We start from the raw sequence: 19,538 nt of genomic DNA, 5'->3' as shown, positions 1-19,538 counted from the left end.
GATGCTTAACCAACTGAGCCACCCAGGTGCCCCTGACATATACTTTTAGATGGTTATGTCCCCGATTATTATTTTTTCCCAAATGTAGAATCTCCCACTGTTGGAATTATGTTCCAGCTCTTAAAAAAAAAAAAAGTCATCGTTTTTATTCTGGTGCCCTTTTTAGACTTTGGCTGACAATATTCCTCAACACATTATATACAGAAAATTCAGATTTTTGAACCAATATCTGACCTAGTATTGGTTATAATTTATTTCCTCTCTTTTAGTTCTTGAAATATTAACTTAAGGGCACAATATTTAAATAAAGAAAAATTCACTGCAGAAACATCAACATGTTAAGTACCTCTCTGCTAACCATACCCAGAGCATATCACAGTTTCCTGCACCCTGTGTTGGATATCTTTCCATATTTAGGGAAACCTAAATACTTCTGGAAGGTTCCTTTGAGAAGTCAAAATACTAATGACTTCATTATAGTAAGATATAAGAAACTGCCTCTGAAAATTTGTTTGGGGTAGTTAAAATTGTATATTTGACCTATATATTATTTAGTTTTAGAAATATAGAACTTTTGTAATCAACCATTTATAATCTGTAACTGGTCTATCCATCTCAGTAACAACATACTTTCAAAGAGACTTCATTAAAAAATGTGCAGTTAAAGTTGTTTCTAATGACTTTTTTTCAAACAGAATTAAGGCAGAGGGAAAAATAGCCTTTCCCCAAAATTTTACAAAGGCAGAAAAACAGAAATCCTCAGAACTGCAGAGAAATGTATTTTAGAAACAATTTTTAATCTGATATATTAAGAAGCTAGAGATGAGGATAAAAGACGAAGGGTCACCTGGTATGGGAATTTCACTTATGAAGTAGCTTGAGTCAAAAAATATAAACTTAAAGTTGACTTTATACTAAAAGTATAAACTAATAGGCTAGGGTAGAAAGCAGAAAATTCCCAAAGTTTTTTTTAATGTTTATTTATTTATTTTTTAAACGTTTATTCATTTTTGAGAGACAGAGGGAGACAGAGCGTGAGTGGGGAAGGAGCAGAGAGAGAGAGGGAGACACAGAATCTGAAGCAGACTCCAGGCTCTGAGCTGACAGCACAGAGCCTGAGGTGGTGCTTGAACTCAGGAACTATGAGATCATGACCTGAGCCCAAGTCAGACGCTTAACCGATTGAGCCACCCAGGCACCCGTGTTTATTTATTTTTGAGAGAGAGAGACACACACAGAGCAAGCAGGGGAGGGGCAGAGAGAGAGGGAGACAGAATCTGAAGCAGGCTCCAGGCTCTGAGCCATCAGTGCAGAGCCTGCTGCGGGGCTAGAAACCACGAACCATAAGATCATGACCTGAGGCAAAGTCAGATGCTTAACCAACTAAGCCACCCAGGTGCTCCCCCCACAAAGTATTTAAGTTAAGCAATGTTCCAGTTATATTCACATACACTGCATATCCATCAGACCTATACACTTGCTTTTGCACTAACATAAAAGATTCTTCACCCATCCTGAGTCTATGCAATGAGAAGGTGATCTCTGCTCTCTTATTCCTATCTTCTTTCTCACACCTTCTCAAGAAGTGATGATGCTAATATGATTGTACAACATTAGTTGGGCTGTGTTTACAAATGAAGCCATGCTTTATTTAAAAGTCAAGAGCACATACGCTGGTCCCCTCTATTCTTTGGCCAAAATATTGTCTGCACAAGGCAGGCATGCCACCAGCAGGCCTTTTTCTCATGCTTAGCCCTCTTTCTTCCCTGCCACATATATAAATAGCCATAGGGGAGTAAGACTCACCATATAGACATGATCTCATAGGCAGAGAGATGCACATCCTTCCAAGGTTTAGCAGATCATGCATTGAGAAGTACTTGGCACTAATCCCCAAACAAAGCATTTTCATTTTTTTATGCTGTTTTGCTACTGCTTCTTGTGTTTGTAAGAGGGTTATTTTTACTCATACTTTTTCTCTTGAAAAGTTTCAAACTTTTAAAAAAGTTCCAAGGATATTATGCATTTGCGTACCCTCCACTTACGTTCACCAATTGTTAATATTTTGCCTCACTTGCTTTTGCTTGTTTCTGTTTGTCTCTGGATGGATGGATGGATGGATGGATGGATGATGGACATACACACACACACACACACACACACACACACACACACACACACACTTCTCTTGAATCATTGCCAAGTTAGTTGCTAACATCATAATACCTTACCCTAAATGCTTCAGTATATAGCTCATGAGGTAAAGGCTATTTCAGGAGAGTAGCTAGAGATGAATCAAATATTTCTTTTTTAAAGTTGAAAGGGAATGTCTTAAGTGACTGTTAACTCCAAGTTTTTAATTTTTCAGATTAAAAAACTGAGACACAGAAAGGTGGTTTGTTTAAAGTTGTATAGTTTGTGTCAGAGTTGGATCTTTTGATTCCTGAATCAGTGCTCTGATAACTTCACCTAATTATGACTAAATAACACATTGAAACATAGTATCAATGAACTCCTTGGATGTCAACAAGCTGAAATATACTACTGATTTTTAAGCTTATTTATTAATTTTGAGAGAGTGAGCATGAGCCAGGGAGGGGCAGAGAGAAAGAGGGAGAGAGAGAATCCCAAGCAGGCTCCATGCTGTCAGCACAGAGCCCTATGCGGGACTCGATCCCACAAACTGTGAGATCATGACCTGAGCTGAAATCAAGAGTCAGACACAACTGACTGAGCCACCCAGGTGCCTCAAAACATGTTACTTATTAACACATTGTGACACCATCCCAGCTTCTTAATGATAAACTCTTAGGCAACTAGCTGGCCAAATCATGGCAGATAATACACTACTTCTTGCAATTAGAAGATGACTCTAGAACTTAGGTATATTAAAAGCACTCCAAACATGAAATCGGATTGCTTCTACTATTCTTCTCATGGATGTCTTTGCTTTAGAAGTTTAGAGGGTATGTATTACTGCTAAAGTTCTTCAAATAGCACTAAACAGCTTCCTTCTAGACAAAAGTTTAATAAGCAGAAAAATTCTAAAAAAGCAGAGACCCGCCACTCTTTTCTGCTTTCTATAGTTTACACATGTTGAATATTTTCCTAAGAAGTTAACTGTGCTGGAGAAAGATGTACTGAGCATTTTAAGACTTAATATAATAAAAAGGAAAAGTACTTTTGGTGTTTACTGAATCACTTTAACAAGCGTAACACAGAGATCTCTCTAGTGGCTCAGGAAGACATGATAACTTTACAATTTTGATTAACTAAACTAGATCCCCCCAATACAGCATTCACATGATATTTAGATAAAATATTGCTCAGAAATTACTTGTCATCCAAGTACAGACAGTCCCCAACTTATGATGGTTTGACTTAGAAATTTTCAACTTTACAATTGTGTGAAAGCAATACAAATTCAGTAGAAACCGTACTTTGATTTTTTACCTTTTCCCGGGCTAGCCATACACAATATGTGGTACAGTACTCTCCCGTGATGCTGGACAGTGGCAATAAGCCCCAGCCTCTAGTCAACCACACTATCATGAACGTAAACGGTACACTTACAACCATCCCTTACTCAGACAACCATTCTGTTTTTCACTTTCAATATAATATTCAGTAAATCATATGAGATATTCAACACTTCTATAAAATAGACTCTGTGTTAGGTGATTGTGCCCAACTGTAGGCTCACGTAAGCATTCTGTGCCCATTTGAAGTAGGCTGGCTAAGCTCTGATGTTTGGTAGGTGAGGTGTATTAAGTGTATTCTCACCTAAGGAAATTTTCAACTTATGATGGGTTCACAGGGACATTAGCTCCATCATGAGTCGAGGAAGATCTGAAATACTAAGTGTGTTTGATTTTCTATCCATGAGCATAAAGTAAATAAATTTAGGCTTTCAAAGAAGTTTTAAAAAAAATTATCCTTAGATGCCTAAGGAACGATTACCCCAGCTATCATCCCCTTCAACACATGCAAGTTCCTCTGTACGGAGAGAGGATATGACCGGGATACCAATTCCTCCTTCCTGGAATTAATAGCTCTAACCAAACTGAAGGGACTTTTCTGCCCATCCATAGGAAACAGACAGCAAACAAGTGGATGATGGTGTAAACATCTGCATTCAACTCTGGGCATATGTAAAGTGAAAGGTCTTGGTTGGAAAAGCACTAGTGGAGAAAGGGCTAACATGTATTTCCCTTTGCCCAAAAGGTTGTCAATACTACATATTTAAAAAAATAACTATCGGGGCGCCTGGGTGGCGCAGTCGGTTAAGCGTCCGACTTCAGCCAGGTCACGATCTCGCGGTCCGTGAGTTCGAGCCCCGCGTCAGGCTCTGGGCTGATGGCTCAGAGCCTGGAGCCTGTTTCCGATTCTGTGTCTCCCTCTCTCTCTGCCCCTCCCCCGTTCATGCTCTGTCTCTCTCTGTCCCAAAAATAAAATAAACATTGAAAAAAAAATTTTTTTTAAATAACTATGCTATCTTAGGAGAGTAGAAAATGAAAACTAATTTATCTGTTTCAATAGTTTTTATAGGGAATGATGATTACTTAGTTGCTGGGGTTCATTACTCATCTGGCTACCACTGCCAAGGAGGCCTGGCCCACCCACTTCATCCCCAAGCCATACCCCTAACTCTCTCTGGGAATGTCAACCTCTACTTCTATTAACCCTGTAAAATTTAATAGTCACTAATTATCTATGTCTGTCAAAGGTGTTTCTTAAAGTTCTATTTGTGATTATTTAAATTTGTGGATTCACATTAAAAAATAAAGCAGATTCACTCTCTGTTCTATTTTCCCCCTCTATAGATACTTCTTTGCCTCTAAATAAAGGCAAACTACGTATTAATGTTCAGAAAATTAACATTTAGAACGGAAGAATATTGTGACTCCAAAATGTACCACTAAATTAAAAAAAAAAAACTTTTACAGTACTCAGCCTGACCCAATGAAAGAAATTATCTGATTTACTGAACTTGATTTGAAAATTAAAAGAGTACAGCTAATAGTAACAGCAGTTATTCTCTTCTGCCTGAACCTACCTTCCTTCTTCTCTTCCTTCTTTTCTTCCTCTCTTCTTTCCTAGCCCTTTTTTTCTTACAACAAACAGCATCCACCCTCAGTGGAATGAGATTCTAGCAATAAAAAAGAGACACAGCGTGTCTGCACTCACGAAACTTACGTCCAACTGTGGGATACAGACAATAAGCAAGTAAACAGATATATGTAAAGTACTTACAGGCTGGGGAAAGTTCTATGAAAGAAATAAAGAAGATGAAATAAGGTGATAGAGCATAAGTGGTAGAGCTCAACCTCGGTTAGGGTGATCAGGGAAGGCCCCTTTGAACAAATGGTATTTGAGATGTCCGAAGGATAAGGAGAAGCCACTTTGGAAAGCCAGAAATAGCATTTGGGGCAGAGGCAGCCCAAAAAGAAACTGTGGTGGGACAGGGCGTTATTTATTCCATTATTCCATAAACAGCAGGTGGCCAGTGTGTCTGGAGCACAGTGAACAAGAGGGAGAAGGTTAGAGAAAGCTGAGTGTGAAGATCATGGTTTGGGAGTTTAGGAGGCCGTGGTAAATATTTATGGGCCTGTTCTTGGTGCAGTGAGAAGCCCTTGAAAGATTTAATTAGAAAAATTACATGGCATGCTTTGTGTTTTATAATTACCACTCTTGCCGCTGCGTGGATAATGGAAACGAAAGTAAGAAGAAGAAAGATGAGTGAGGGAAATATTGAAGCCACCAGAGAACAACGGTGGTCTTGGGGAAAAAAATTCCAGAGATGAACACGTCTCGCTCAAGTAAGAGCTGTGGAGAGAAGGATCGCTGAGAATCTGCTTTTCCTCTCATGGCCAAGAGTAAGGTCTATGCCTGTAATCATAAATGTTTCACAAACAGCTCCCTGGAAAAACCAGTACCTGCACACAGACACATGCACACACGTGCACAAACATTCATTATAAAAATTTCCTGGAAATCGGTTAAAATGTATATGCAGCCGAGTTTAGAACATTTTTAACAGACGTATGACATCATGACAGGCTCAATTTATTTCTCTCTTTGGTGAGTCATCTGAAATTAGTCATATTTCATTTAGTGATAATTACACATTTTCAAGGTTGCTTAGCTATAGTTTTGTCATTATAGTAAGTTATAAGAATGTTGAAAATAGAAAAAACTAGTAAATGTTAATAGCACACCTGGTTTTCATAATCTTAAAACGTTGAATTTCATACTTTAACAAATAAAATAAAAATAAACACATGGAATGTCAATGTTTGTATAGACACATAAAATGTAAATAGCATCTGCTTATCTCTGTTGAACACAAACTTTTAAAATTACAACAAGGTAACTGTTTTAGTTTTTATTTTAAAATGATAATTATTTTTAGGAACAAAATATTCTTAGAGTGGATCCTTCTTCTTATACAGTGAAAAAAACCTAAACAATACTTCCATATGCCCTGACTGCTAATATTAGTGGAATATGTGTTACAGAGGTGCCTCCCCAAATGGTTTCTTTGTAGCATAAAAAAAATTCCCTTAAATAAAAATGAGTGGGGTTGGGGCATGTGGGTGGCTCAGTCAGTTAAGCGTTCAGCTCTTGATTTTGTTTGGCTCAGGTCATGATCTCACAGTTCGTGGGTTCGAGCCTTGCGTCAGGCTCTGTGCTGACAGTGCTGAGCCTGCTTGGGATTCTCTCTCCCTCCCTCTCTCTGCCCCTCCCCTGCTCACTCTGTCTCTATCTCTCTCAAATTAAATAAATAAACCTAAAAAAAAATGAGTGAGGTTAAATACCATTTAAATTGGAATGACTACACTTTTCTGTTAATAGCAGCCTAAATCAAACATGGAAACCAAAACAATAAAAACCAGCTTTCTTGAAATTACTACAAAATTGCAACATCAGTGGTCAAATAGAATTAAATGTAGACAATCTCAGAAAATTCACTGACTATAAAAATATTGATACTACTGATGTTTGCATTCAACTTTTGATGTTTTAATCATTCTAAGTAAGAAAATTTATAGCTCATATCCATCAAACCCACGTTGGGAGATAAGCTAGTAAAAATGAAAAAGAGTCCTTAAATTTTAGCATGAAGAAATTGTCTGATGATTACATTTATTTTTGAAAAAATAATGATGTATGACAGAAATCATCCTTTTAGGAAAATATTGGTGAAGTGCTAATAATAAACATAATTAACATAAAGAAATGTACCTCTAAATATGAAATTTGCCATTTTTTCTTCCAGGAGTCATTTAAAATTCAAGTTAGTTAACATATGGTGTAATGTTACTTTTAGGAGTAGAATTCATCACTTACATATAATACCTAGTGCGTATCACAAGTGCCCTCCTTAATACCCATCACCCATTTAGCACACCTCCCCTCCAGCAGCCCTCAGTTTATTCTCTATAGTTAAGAATCTCTTGGTGCCTGGGTGGCTCAGTTGGTTGAGCAACCAACTCTTGATATAGGCTCAGGTCATGACCAGGGTGGTGGCCTCAGAGCCCGTGTCCCAGCACTGAGGATAGAGCCTGCTTAAGATTGTTTCTCTTTCCCTCTGTGCCTCTCTCCAGTTCACTCTATGTAAAATAAAAGTTAAAAAAATATATCTTATGCTTTTCCTCCCTCTCTTAAATCTTTGGGAATGTCTATTTATTATAACTATGATTCACTGTTCATCTATTTTCACTAATATTAAGCTTATAAGCCTATACCTAACTTTGTTGGTTACTGAGATAGTTTAGGCTCTTGTGAAGACCCTCAGGAGTAATTGTCCAGACCACAAAACCATTATGCCATCCAGTATTTTAACAAGAAACTTGACTAGAATATCAATGATGTGCAGAATCAGTGTTGGGATCTGTTAAGGAAACCAGCTTAGCAACTTTCCCCATAATGCGTACTTCCAGACAGCACTACCTATCTACGGAGCAAATATTTGCTGTACCTTACTGATATTTAAAAGCAATGGAATCTCTGATTTGATTTTGTTTTCTGGGGTATATATAAATTAGGTAAATCAATGCTAAAATGACACACGACCAGTCATGGATAAAAATAACAAAATTAGAGGCACAACACTTTGTAATGACTTAAAAATCACTTTCCAGTGCAGCAGTGATTTTCCGTCTTGCTTGTATTTTCGAGACCTCTGTCCACTCCTGTTTTAAGCTATTTTCTTTAGGACTTCATTATGTTCCTTGGGAGACTATTTCACACTCTATTAGTTACAGTCAATTTCATCGCATTACTTGAAGTAGAAACACCCACAGTTCTTTGCACCTCTCGTGAGCACATTTCTTCCTTCTTGGTATTTAATAACCTATAGCCTGGCACTTGAATTAGGGGATAATTTTGCCCCTTCTGGCAATATGGTTTTAAGTAGGGAAAACTATTTGTCAATTTCAAATTGCATTTTATATGAACATAAGTTGCATATCTATATTGTGTCAGAAAAATTGTCCAAAACTTGGATAGAAGGCAAATAAGTTAAAACACACATCCTTTCAATACTGAGGGGGCAAAACCATCCAAGGATTGTCTACAAGAATGTGCTCAGGTCATTCCATTGTTTATTATTAATTAAAAATCCAAAATTTAGTGAAGTTACTTGTTAATTTGTAGATTTTCTATCCAATAACAATGAAAATAATTTCTCTCTGCAAGAATATGTAACTCCAAAGATTTATGACCTATTAGACATTAGAGAGTATTTTACCCAACTCAACAATTTTACCCTAAATTTTCTTCGATAAATTGCCTAATAATACCTTAGCTTCTTAAGTGCTCTTTGAACGAGTCATAACATCTTACCAGTTTCCTTCACTAATTAATGAGTTAAATAAAGTCTTTGACATGTTTATTTTATATTTACCTGAGAGTCATGATTTTGCTTTTTTTCCCTTAAGTTATGTTTTTATCTATGCAATGATTAAAATCCCTTCAAGTAATAGGAGTAATAAGTTGAAGATACAGAACCTATCCAGACTTTTGCTAAAAAATTCAAACACTGGACTAAGACTATAATATTATTATCATTGCAGTGGAAAGAGCCCGGTTGAATTGGCCTATAACATACATCTTATCTTCTTTAGTCATTGTTTTCCATACACTTTATAGTTGACAATATGTCAGATGACTGAATAAAAAATTATTTCAGGAATGTGATATAACTTCATTAATTGCATTTATATTCCTAAGACCTCATCAAATATTTTTCCATAATAATTTACATATATTTTATTCCTATGTGTATCACATACCAATACTAACTTGTTATTTAATAAAACTTCCAAATGCAGTCTTCAAAAATTTGCTCAACCCATGTCCTTGAATAGATATTTACAAGGATACATACTGAGAGTTTTCATTTTTTAATTAAGAATAGGACACTGCCCCTACTTCTACAAGAATGTATTTCTAATATAGCACTGAAGCATAGATTATTGTACACCAGGTAGATTGTGTGCCATTATATTTCTTTGTTCAAAAATATCACTTTTGTGGTAAAGAACACAGAGTGAAGAAATATATAAAGTATGAATTAGCAGCTGGAATGAATTAAAGGGTGAAATATAAAGCAGCAAAAATGGGGGCTACACAAACTATATTAAGTTAATAATTACTTATGTACTTGCCACAAATCCAGCAAATATAAAATTGCACTCAGCCTTAGAAGCAAATGTGGAATATTGAAAAAAGTGAAAAAGTATCACTTACCCTGAAACTCTTCCAAGTAAAATTAGAAATCTCTAACCAGATCATTAGGAATATATACCAATATATCTTATTTTGCCTAGAAATAGTTGCTGCAGGCATTCAAAATTTATCCATATATTAATTGATGACTTAAATATTGTCTTTAGTCTCCTTCAATAAACTGTATGCATTTGGATTGTTTACTTGAGAAGGAAAAGTTAAAGAAAGAGAATTTATTTTATTTTTGCCTGGGTGCTACTTCAGAGAAATCATTTCCAGATGCCTGGAGATATAAATATCTTAATTCTATTTCAGGGATAGATGGATCAGAAGTAAATAAAAGCCATTTCCTTCAGCCACTTTCCCAATACCAACTAGTCAGCCAAACCCATAAGAATGAGTCTCATAATTAATAAAGCTTTTGGAAATAAGGCTCTCAACTCACTCTCAAATCTCCAAGTATATTGGATTTCTGGGACTGAAAAATCTAGCACTCTGGTTAATTGCATTTAGAACCTCAATTACCTCATGTAGATGATTTAGTAGAGAAATGATATTCTTCTCTAAGCCACGTAAATACAGCTAAACAAAAATCCTCCTAGGAATCCTTGAAAATCTACTTTATTCTCTATGTCACAAATATCAGAGATTCCATGAATTGGCTGATAGTAGTAAATACTAGCAACAGGGTTAATTTCATATAAGGCATGGTTATGAAAAATGTAGACAGAAATCAAAGTTTGACTTAGTTGAAAATTATATAAAACAAGAAAAGGTTGTAAGCCGAAGAGTTTATGAGTAGTCTGTGAAAATAGTACCCAAGTCCTCTTCTCTTGATGAGCCTTATGAATAACCCAATTAGAAATGGGCAAAAGACATGAATAGACATTTCTCCAAAGAAGACATACAAATGGCCAACAGATACGTGGGAAGATGCTCAATATCACTCATCAGGGAAATTTAAATAAAAACCACAATGAGGTATCACCTCATGACTGTCAGCATAGCTAAAATCAACACAAGAAACAACTGTTGGTGAGGATGTGGAGAAACGGGAACTCTCTTGCACTGTTGGTGGGGAAGCAAACTCATGCATCCACTCTGGAGAACAGTATAGAGGTTTCTCAAAAAGTTAGAAATAGAACTACCCTACTATCCAGCAGTTGCACTACCAGGTATTTACCCAAAGAATACGAAAATAGTAATTCAAAGAATACATTCATCCTGATGTTTGTGGTGGCAATACCTACAATCACCAAATTATGTAAACAACCCAAGTGTCCACTGACTGATGAATGGATAAAGAAGATGTGATGTGTGTACACACACACACACACACACACACACACACACACACACACAGAGGAATATTACTCAGACATAAAAAAGAATGAAGCCTTGCCATGTGCAATGACATGGATGGAGTTACTGAGTATAATGCTCAGTGAAATAAGTCAGTCAAACAAGGACAAATGTCGTCTGATTTCACTCATATATGGAATTTAAGAAACAAAACAAATAAGCAAAGGGGGACAAAAAACAAGAAATAGACTCCTAACTATAGAGAACAAACTCTATAAGAGAGGTGGATGGGGGAGGGGTGATATAGGTGATGGGGATTAAGGAATGCACTTGCTGTGATGAGCACAGAGTGTTATATGAAGTGTTGAATCACTATATTGCACTCTTGAAATATTACACTGTATGTCAACTAACTGGAACTCAAATAAAACTTTAAACAAATTAAAAATAATTGTTTATAATAAACAGTAGAATATACACAGAATTATGTCCAAACCACATGTGCAGAATTCAAGGAGTATCACAAAATGAACATACAAGTGCAATTACCACAAAAGTAAAGAAAAATACCATTAATACTACACCAGAAGCTTCCCTCATGCCACTCTACAATTGCTACCCTTACTTCCTCCCAAAAGATAACCAGCACCCTGAATTCTAATAGTCTTGATTAAGTTTGCCTATTTTTGAACTTCAAATAAATGGAAGCATACAATACATATTTTTGGCTGTTTCTTTCACCCAAAAATATTTGTTTAATTCATCTATACTATTGCTTTACCATTGATTATTTCATATTTATTGTTATATAATATCCTAAGTTATGAATATATCATACTTCATCAATTCTACTATTGACGGGCATTTGGGAGGTTTTCATTCTGAACCCTCAATATTTTTATACATGCCGTGTGGTGTACATATGCACATATTTCCGTTGGGAATATACTTAGGAATGGAATTCTTAGGTGATGGGGTAAACACTACAAAGTAGTATTTCAAAATTATTAATTAATTTATAGTCCCATCAGAAATGGGATTATTCTATGCCATTGTGAGGTCTTGATATTATCAGTATTTTTAAATTTAGCATTATGGTTAATGTGTAGGTATTATATTTAGGTGACATTTCCCTGCTGAATAATAAGGTTGAGCATCTTCATTTTTTGGCTATTGATAGATCTTATTTTGTGAAGAGGTAGCCCAATCCTCTCATAAATTTTCTGTTTTGGACCATCTGTCTCACTTTTATTTATTTTTAGATCTTTATGTATATTGGACATAAAGTTTTCAACTCTTATGTATGCAAATATATTCCCCTACTCAATGGCTTGACTTTTCACTCTCTTAAAAGTGTCTTTTGATGAACAGAATTTTTTAATTTTAATGAAATATTACTAATAGCTTATTTTTAATGATGTTCAGATACTATTTTATAAACTTTCATTTAAAATCCTCTATTACCTTCAAGAAGCTTTATTGTTTGCCATTCATACTTAGACATGTAATTCACAATTAGAACTTCATTTAATTGTTTCCAAGTAGTGGATTGAGGATTTCCTCCTTGCCTTTTTTCATATACACTTGTGTAGCACTATTCCCTGAGATAAACCATCCTCACTCTTTTGCAGTTACGCCTCTATCATAAATCAAGGGTCACTGTTGTGTGTGTGTTGTGTTGTGTGTGTGTGTAGCATCTATATACGATATGTAGATATTATTTTATAATTTTCATGTACATTTAGTCAATGTATAAATTTATAGAAACAGAATTTTTGTTGATAGAAATTTTTGTTGATAGAATTAGAATTAGAATAGAATTTTTGTTGATATTACACTGAACCTTTATGATTCCCACAAACTAGTGTGTAGCAGGAAAGGCAGGTGACTACACGAATTTATTGATAAAGAGCCAGAGATAACTTATTCCCATTCTTTATGTTCAAAGAGTGAGTTCCAATGACAGACAGTAAGCGAAGAGATATCATCTCAGACACTTTGGTTCCCTTAGCCACTAAAAAAAAAAAAAAAAAATTATTCCCATGATCTTTATCTGCTCCCCATCCCTCCTTAGTGAACCATAAAACTTTGACACAGTCCAAAGAGTACCATTAGAGCAGATCCAGATTCAGTTCCCAAATTTGTCATTCTGAGGTGTATAACATGACTTCATTGATTCAATGGATTTCATTCTTTTCTGTGATAAAGTTATCAAGGTCAATTATATTTCCTAAGACCATTTACACACACACACACATGAATACATATATCTGTTTGAAAGATTTTATGTTTAAAAGTTATTGAATAGTGTGCTCTACTTCTGCTTAGATTACAGAAACACACAAAAAAAGCCAACGTTCATATTCTAACAGAAAACTTAAAAAGATGGATAAATTACAACCTATAGAAATTCAGTAGGTTTGTGACCTCTGTTAGGTAATAGGTTCAAGTCACTGAAACAAGACACCAAAATGACTTACCAGTCCAAAAGATGGTGGCTGGTGGTTAGTGATGTAATGCCGTCATTCACTCTTGCCTCTCCACAACGTTTTAACTTTGTAATGAGAAACCATATCCAGTTAATCTCAACCGAAGACATCCATACCTGAAAAACAAGAATATAGGGGTGGCTATCTCTCAAAGGCATACGGAAACACATATGTGTAACAAAAAGCCTAATGAGTGTTTGTAGAAAAGAAATTAATATCCCGACATGTTTTTATGAAATGTGTTTAAATATATGCTAAGTAATTGAAGTATATGTACCAAATTGGAATTAAATGGTTTTAGAAACGTATATTTCATTTATTTCTGTGATTGGGAGTGATCTTATATTTCTGAGGGCATCATTTTAATAAGGCTCTATGAAAATACAGATATAAACTTCAAAAATCACATAGAAAATACTTACTCACTGAAATTATTGATAATATTTGTTGTGGTTCTAATGTCCTTTTTGTACATCTATATTGGTTACCATATCTGAGACTATTCAGAAGGCTTTGATGAGTGCATATTAAATATGCCATAATAATTATTTGAAGCCTCTGTCAAATATCACTGTGCTTACTAAATCATGCATCACCAATGTTATGATTTGCAGTAATAAAGCTATGCTATGGTAACTTTTTTGGAACATTGCAGCATATGGTGCCAGATACCAAGGGCATACTAATTAATGAGAAAATTAGCACATAGATGTTAGATCACTGTAATGCATGTGCAGTCAAAGCTTAAGATGTAACTCAGAAAGCAATTTTTAAATTTTCAAGTTAATGTTACACAAAACTTAATATTCTTAGTAGCAATTTACAAACTGTCTTTTGGACAGTAAGAATATAGGAAGTATGCTCTTTATCTGATCATTCTATCTTTCCCTTTCAGATAGGAATTATGCTGAGAAAAAGGCATACTTCATACGTTTTGATCAAATTTCGTACATTCCACAAGATACTCTCAAGAATAAGAGACTGCAGGGTGGAGTCAGCTATAGGGCACTAATCCAGTCTTTGTGCCTCAGGCCTCCTAAATGAGGAATATAAACAGATTGAATACCCAAAAGGCCTCCCAGTTCATGGTCTTCCTGCCAATATCAAGCAATCTCCATTACTAACCAATTCACAGTTACACAGTTCAAGTTTTTATAATAAAAATGCTACCACTTTACATTTCTATAGCCTTTAAATCTTAACAAATTACATCACGATATGTAAGTTAAAAGCAAGCATTGTTTCTGGAAACAAATTGGATAAACTCCCAGGGACATATTCCAGCTCCAGCCCTTGCAATCTTTGTGATTCAGGGGAAGTTACCTTAACTCTTGTTAGTCACAGCCTTCTTGACTTGCAATGGAAATTATTACAGTGTCTACTTCAAAGGGCAGTTAAGAGAATTAACTGAATAATCCATGTAATGTGCATAATGCCTGGCACACAACAAACACCCAAGAATTGTAATTGTAATTATTAGCCTTTTGTATGGATGAAGAAATTTGAACAACACGAGATTTGAATGGCTTTCCAATGGTTATAGAAGTGGCAACTTGCAGAGTAGGAACTTGAATCCAGGACCCAAAGCTCCAAAGCTAGACTTTCTCACAGCTTTCCCCCTACTTGATACAGAGATGGACGAAAACAACTTGGGTTTATTTGATGGAATATATCAGATTCAAGGGAGTATTTTATGCTTAGTGATTATTTTCAGGCTTAATTTGACTCTAGGGAAGCATAACTAACCACATCATCTTAAGGATAAATACCTCAGAACTCTTTCTGATTTGTCCCTAAATTGTAAACTCAGATGTGCATCTGAGAAGCTGCATTGCTGATAACAGCTGTTGAAAAATTGCTACATGAAAGCTAGGGAAAGGCAGCTGAAGCTACCTGCCTTTCCCTGTGGTAAATGTTCAAGTCATGACACAATACTTGAGAAAACTTGAGTAAGCAAATTTGGATCATATAATCTATGTTGCAAAATGCAGACCATTAAGAATAAAGCTAAACGGAGGCTCCTGGGCAGTTCAGTCGGTTAAGCATCTGACTCCTGATTTTGGCCCAGGTTATGATCTCATGGTTTGTGAGTTTGAGCCCCACAGGGGGCTCCATGCTGACAGTGTGGAGCCTGCTTGGGATTCTCTCCCTCTCTCTCTGCCCCTCCTGTGCTTTCTCTCAAAATAAGTAAAATCAGTTGAAAAAACTTTTTTTAATTTAAAAAAGAATAAAGCTAAACACCACAATCATGTACTTTAACCTATAAGTCTTCAGTTTTGTAGGCCAATTCTTTGCAACTAAAAAAGACAGAACTTCCCGCTTAGTAAAGTGGAAACAAAAAACAAGGTGCAAGAAAAAAATAAGTCTATCTATATTTACTCTCTAGGAGAACCCTTCCCTGTCAAATTTTCAGGCAGATTTGAACCCCTCTCCCCCACTGCAACTTTCTGGCTGTCAACTCAACTCTTACTTTATACATCTGATTTCCTTCCAAAGATCTTAACCTTTCAATTTCAGGAAAATGAAAGACACTTCCGTGGGAATGCTAACATCATCAACGCTGCCTACCAGAGAGCAAAAAAATTCTCAGAAAATCGTTGGCTGAGCCAGGTTTAAAAGGATTATTTGAGAACTGTCTCGCAAATTAAAAGAATGAAGCCTAAGTGACCTACATCAAGTGGGATATTAACATATGTTTAATATACAAATCCAAAAGCATGACCACTAATAGAAATAGAGCCATGTCATCCTTGTTAAAGACATGAAAATCATCAGCAGATTTCATTGACTTCTCAATGACCCTATAAAAGTGGTTTGAACCCAAAGAGGCAAATCTAATTTTGAACAGGCATTACCACTGATAAAACAGACTCTTTTCTAAATGTATATTTATTATCTCTAGTGCCTAGGGATTTCTTGCTTTCTCTCTATCCTTCTACATTTCATTTTCTCTTTCATATTTTGGGTAAAACCTAATAGTTTATTTTACAAAACATCTTAAATGCCATCTAATCCATGAGCTGGCTAGTCTGAGTTAATGAAAAAAATCTGAATTATGTATTTTCAGAATGCAGTTTTATTACTCTTCAGTACAGAAAAAAACTAATTAACTTCAAAGTACAACAAAACAACAACATCTACACATGCAAAAATCTTTCTGAATGCTTAGTGAGGAGAGATATTTAGGAACATCTGCCTCCAATTCTGGTCTCCTCAGTTAAGAGGAAATAATACAAGATTTATAACCATGAACCAAATTCATGCTGCCTCCATTCAGTCTCCAAGACTCAATATATGTTTAGTGAAATTGCACACTTTTATGCCATTGCCTTAAATAACGATGTATTAGTTTTTCCCTTAGTCTTTATGGGTTACACAATGTTTCTTGTATTTCTGGGTAGCAAATAACATAACTATCCATACCATGATAATTTAAAAAAAATCTCATCATATACTTTTACTTACTTTTTCCTATGTTACAGACTTACGAATAGTTTTATGTCACTCTATATTAGACAAAACAAGAAATTCAAAGACTTTCTGGGAAGAGTCTTAGAAGTGCTGATTGCCAGTAAATTACTCATAAAGGTTTAAATAACTGAAAGGAATCATTCTAAGGTAAAAAAAAAATGATTTAGAAAATCTTTAGAGTGTGGTGGGTGTATTAACCAGGAATTACACTCAACTGATGGTGAAAGAGACCCCTCAACATAGTGACTTAAACCTGATGGTGCTTATTTTTCTCTTACATAAAATAATCCTCCATTCTTTGTGGCTGGCTTCTATCTTAAGTTTACCTCACAGTTATAAGATGGTTTTAGAGCTCCAACCATCACACCTACAGCCCAAGCAGGAGGAGGAACAAAGTATGCTTTCTTAGATGCTCCATTAAACATTTTTTCCAGCTTTAGTCATATATAATTGAAAGCAGGCTCCACATGCAATGTGCTGAGATCAAGAGTTGCACACTCTACTGGCTGAATGTGTCTTCTTCACCCCTGATCATTCCTCAATCCAATGTGATCAGCTCTCCATTCCCACAATCCTACTCATAGTGATCTTGGTAGTTCAACTCATTTCAACAGATATTTATTCAACCACTTGAGGCCCATCTCAACAAAAAGTCCAGTGGGTATTCCTATTTATATAACTCTTCAACCTATGGTACTATTATTTTGTATTTTTAAAGTTTATTTTGAGAGACAGAGAGAGAGCGTGCACAGGCATGAGCGTGGGAGAGGGGCAGAGGGAGAGAGAGAGAATCACAAGCTAACAGCACAGAGCCTGATGATGCAGGGCTTGACGATGTGGGGCTCAATCTCACAAATTTTTTTTTTTTTTTTTTTTCAACGTTTATTTATTTTTGGGACAGAGAGAGACAGAGCATGAGCGGGGGAGGGTCAGAGAGAGAGGGAGACACAGAATCGGAAACTGGCTCCAGGCTCTGAGCCATCAGCCCAGAGCCTGACGCGGGGCTCGAACTCCCGGACCGGAGATCGTGACCTGGCTGAAGTCGGACGCTTAACCGACTGCGCCACCCAGGCGCCCCTCAATCTCACAAATTGTAAGGACATGACCTGAGCCTAAATTAAGACATGGATGCTTAACTGACTGAGCCACCCAGGTGCCCCAATTATTTTGTATTTTTATCTTTTCATTCCACATTCATTCAATGCCTGAAAAATTTTGGACCTCAGTGTTGAGAACCCACTGCACTCCTCAAAACCTCCTTCCTCCTGGTCCAAAAGTAAAAACCACATAGATGGTTTGTCATCTTGAATTTTTACAACTACCCTTTTTTATAACTACTTCTTCGGTTAGCTTCCATTGTCTTGCAGTGCTTAGTCTGTGGTACTCCTGTGTAAACTCTCAGATAATGCTTATATTTCAAGGTTCAACAAAGAAGAGAAGCGATTAGGTTAGATTGAACAGCTTCTTACAAAATGGAGAAGATATTCTTTCAAGAAGAAAAGGATGTTCAAAATTTACTAGATTGATTACTGTGAGGAAGTAATTAAGTTTGGCATATGTGATGCCCTTTGTGATCACTGAAATAGCAGCAAGTGCAAAGGCAATTTTAAAAATTAAGATCAGGTCTCCCTGGATGATAAACTGGAGGTAAGAACTACAGAATGTAAATTGTGTCAGTGCTAAAAGTCCAGGAAATGCAGTGAATAAAATCAAGTATCTGTTGTACAGTTCACTTAGATCGCAATATATAATAGTGTAATCTATTATCGGCCACCATTTTGCTTTCATGCTGCTCAGGGATTCACTGACTAAAATTCACACCTGATTTTGGGGATAGAGTGACACTGTGTTTTTCTTTTTTAAATATCTTTTTGTGGGAGGTTTCAACCACATCCAGAAGTTGTATAAAGTTATATAAAAATACCCCCAAATTATCTGTTAACAAGGCTTCAATAATTAGCAGCTGATGGCCAACCTGGTTTCATCTAGATCCAACACCATACTGACCAGATAACTCTGGAGCATATCCCAAATATTACATCGATAACTATTTCAGTATTTTCCTGTAAAACGTAAGAACTCTTTCAAAAATATAAGCATAATACCATTAGAATAATTACACATTTGATAAGATTCCTTAATATGAACAAACACACACTGTTTATATGTCCTGATGGTCCTGATAGTCTCACAGAATTTTAACAAATATTTGTTCAAATCAGAATCCAAATAAAGTCCATACACTGCAATTAATCAGAATGCCTCTAAAGTCTATTTTAGTTTATAGGTTCTTCCTACCTCCCCTGAATCCTTACAAATTATATGTGGATGAAATAATTTTTTTTTCCAGAAGCTGAACTTTGGTGATAGCATTCCTGCAGTACCAGCTAACTATTCCTCTGTTATCTATATTTTTTAATGTATAGTTGGATACGGAAGTCACACAGATCTAGGTTTATAATTTTTATCAAGTACACTTCATATGCATCACCATCCATGTCCCCTATGAGGCACATGATGTCTGGCTGTCTTCTGTTTGCTTGT

The 19,538-nt window shown here is 35.9% G+C and overlaps 1 long non-coding RNA gene across 1 annotated transcript in view; it reads right to left on the bottom strand.

Moving 5' to 3' along the window:
• The window catches only part of LOC125160623 (uncharacterized), a 132,849-nt gene that overhangs the window by 101,694 nt on the left and 11,617 nt on the right, over positions 1-19,538 (bottom strand). Inside the window, exon 2 of the long non-coding RNA XR_007150314.1 lies at positions 13,515-13,639. This is a non-coding gene — a long non-coding RNA (uncharacterized LOC125160623). The remainder of the gene's footprint in view (positions 1-13,514; positions 13,640-19,538) is intronic.

Source organism: Prionailurus viverrinus, chromosome A2 (genome assembly GCF_022837055.1).
Source record: "Prionailurus viverrinus isolate Anna chromosome A2, UM_Priviv_1.0, whole genome shotgun sequence".
NCBI lineage: Eukaryota > Metazoa > Chordata > Mammalia > Carnivora > Felidae > Prionailurus > Prionailurus viverrinus.
The sequence above is the reverse complement of the archived record's forward strand: the minus strand, read 5'-3'. Positions and strand labels throughout refer to the sequence as shown.